Below are 3531 nucleotides of genomic sequence, written 5' to 3' on the forward strand. Positions count from 1 at the left end.
GTCACTAGTATTTCTTCAGCTTCTTATATTCCTTCTTTTGTATATTTTCATTACAGCATTCTACCTACTATCACTATGTCTGGTGGGTTGTATGTATACATGCATACATACACACAAAGAAATAATGCATGATGCTAAATGTTTACATACACCTCGGCCGACCCCCACCCCACTCCACCCCCACAATATATGCATGTGATCACCGTCATCAGGTTAATTCTGTATTAATGCAAGTGCGTTCTAAAGCCTGAGGTGAACTTCTCAATTCAGGCAAATTGAGAAATAGATTGGGGTGAGAGTTGTGGAGAGAGGAAGAGGTGCCCCCTCACCAAAGCGGACGAGAGGGTTCTGGACATTTTAAGACCATATCTGGAGGAGTAGACGTATGCCATCCATTGTACCACAGCCTGCTTCTCCATCACCACCTTCTCTCAGCCTCAGGGACCTCATCTTCAGGGCCATAGGATGCAGGGCCCAGTCACACTCAGGGCCAAGTCAAAGGGCTACACCTGAGAGTGCCTGTGGATGCAGCTCTTAGCTGATAAAGAGAGGCTTCAACTAGAAAGGAGTAGATCCAGCTAAAGCATGAACTGTAGCTGAAATTGGAAGAACTACAACAGCGAGAGACACCACTGGTTCTGCTAAAATAAATAAATACATTTTTAAAAAGCCTAATATGATATCTTGGTAAAACAGTTAGTAATGTCAAAAGTAAATTTTAACAGGCCCTGAATTTCAGTAGCACTTTTATTGTCCTCAGGTAAAGGGAGTTTATTAATCAAGTAAATATGAAAACTATATAAGCTTTGTATTTCAACAGGTTTTTAAAATATTTTTATAATAAATGCGTTTTCTTTCCTAACACAAGAACAAGAGACCAAATGTAGCCTTCTGAGATGTTACATGCCAGTGAGTTCCAGGTTTATTTATGTATGTTTGTTCATTTTTCCCCTCTGTTTTCTTTTCTTTTTTTTTCTTTGTGTAGTGCCAGTGTTCATTTGCCCACTTCCGTGCCCTGTCGTGGTTGAGTTGCTCGCAGTAGTAGAGAATTTAGGCACAGGCTAAAGGAGCAGCCCCATTAGGAAAAAAAATCCACAAAGAGGAAACCTGCTGAGTTCTACATTTTTTTCTCTCCTTTTTTCCCCCTTCAGCTGTTCTTCTCAAGAAACTGGACCAGCTGGTACAACACCTGCAAGAGATCAGCATACAACAGCAGGAAGTTACCCAGAGGCTGGTCCAGGGGTTAAAGGAGTCAACAAGGACCTCAGTGACAGACAACAGGCTGTGACGGTCCCTCCCCTGCTGTGTCCCGGGAGAAGTCAATAGCGATGAAGACATTGTGGGTTTCCCGAACACGTTTGAACACATCACGGAACACGAGGGCTGGAAAAAGGAGGTGCAGGGTTAGTTTAATGCTACTTTTCTCACAGGGGAAGCACAGCTGGCATACATCTCCTTACCCCTGACATGAGCACTCAAGTCTCAAGTTTGGTTTATTCATCACATACATAGTCATACACAGTATAACTCGCAGTGAAATGGTGGAGAGTGCTCTGTCCAAACTGAGGAAGAAAACAGGGGTGCATAGAGAAATATAGATATTCTCTATATGTGAGCACATGTAAATGACGAGCTGAAAGCAGGGGTACTGCTAATGTCTGCCATCTGCAGATGCCACTGAGCATCTCCGCTGGAACTACAAGCCCCATCAACCGCTGTAACAGCATATGCAGTTTCTCTGCATGGCCAAAGGCCGGCTGCAGCAGTCGGCACCCAGCCCTGGGGAAATAACCGTACAAGTGGTAATGGATTTGTTCCTGCAAGGCCTGCAAGTGGAACTTCAGAAGGCGGTGGGCCGAACTGGAACAGAACCCAAAGGAGATGGTAAAAGGTACTGAGAGTACCGAGAGTTGTTAAGCTAAGCTGCAAAGACAAGAGAGAGATGGAGATGGCCCCTGCTTGGGGCCAAAGAGACATCCATCCACCATCATGTGAGCACAATGGAAAAAAGACAGGGCCCTATCGAAAGTGGGCCCTTTGTAGACTTTATTGGTGGGTTTGAGAGTTATTGGTGAGTCTCCCTGGTTGAGCCAATAACTACCAAACTGGAACCCCAGACTTAGAAAAGGGAAAACAAACAATTGTCCAAGGCCTGGCTGGCATGTTGTAATATCCTCTTAGGAAACCCTTCAGAGGGGCATGGGCACACTCTATTCATGGACAAGCCTTGGTGGACTGAAGAAGCATTATTATGCAGGCACACCCACCTGGAATAACCAGACTGACCCTGTTGAATGAGACTTTAGCTGTCTCCTGCTTCAGGTCGCCACCATCAGAGTTGTTATTGGCCATAAAAAGCTGGAATGGCCAGTCACTGTTGGTTTAGCTGCTGACCTCGCAGTACAGCAGTCAGTAGATGGAGACTTTCCATGGTTCAATGGGCTGCTGATACAGATTGTTACAGTGAGTGCAAGGGGAACAACCAGGGCTACCCACCATTGTCAGTCCTCAACCCCAGTAGCTCCTGCTATGACTTTCAACCGCTTTTTCTCTCTCATCCAGCGGGAAGGAAGCAGTAAGAGGATGACAAACATGAGTCATGCATTCCTCGGTTCCTCAAAGTATTTCATGGTCAAGGAGAACAGGTGATAAGTCACTTAGCAACAGGGGCCTGACTCCCCCATCGACATAGAGATACACATCACCATCCTCATCATCATCACTACCATCCCTTTGTGTCCTCCCATAGGAGCATACCGTTTCATATACGAGGTCATTTTTATTGTCATGCTATTACAGCAGAGGGTAAAAACTGTTAGCATTGTCAAAAACGTCAACTCGTCTCCCCATAGAAACCTCCTTTGACTGCTCATCCCTCATTCCCCTGTGAGCATATTGAGCTCAATTTTACTACCAAAATCTGCCCCCGGCCAGAAGTATATACTAGTCACTGTATGTTATGCCACAACACATCCCAAGACTGTTCCCCTGAGAGAATCCACCTCTAAGCCAGTAGCACGGGAACTATTCCTAGTCAAGCCACATGCATCCCCCAACCAGTCTGGAGCTGTCCATGGTGCTGAACAGAAGAAACCCACTTTCAGCACCTGTATTGTGAACAACCTTAGCCACCTGCTTTTGAGTCAGAAGATCAACCACAGTGGGCAATGCATGCCGTCACCACCTCTGTTGATTCATCCAGCTGCCAGCAGAGACCATAAAAATGCTACTCCTGAGGGAGGAGGATGAGTGCCAACTCCGCTGGCCATGCAATTAATCAAACATGTTTCAGTTCTTTGTCAGTGGCTCCACTCCAGTGAACTAAGAGGCAGCCCTGCCGGAGACCACATCAAGGGAACCGCCCTAATACTACCACATCCCTATCCACCTTGGGGGCACTAACTACCACATGCTAGCATGGAGGCTCTCTCTGGATCTGTCCTGGTCTGGCCTTTTTTTGTGCTGCTTGGTCACCTATGTGGACCTCAAGTCAAACTTAAACAAACATCAGCCCCTCTGGGACTCATTCAC

The sequence above is a fragment of the Electrophorus electricus genome, chromosome 19 (genome assembly GCF_041902795.1).
Source record: "Electrophorus electricus isolate QZ-2024a chromosome 19, ASM4190279v1, whole genome shotgun sequence".
Lineage (NCBI taxonomy): Eukaryota > Metazoa > Chordata > Actinopteri > Gymnotiformes > Gymnotidae > Electrophorus > Electrophorus electricus.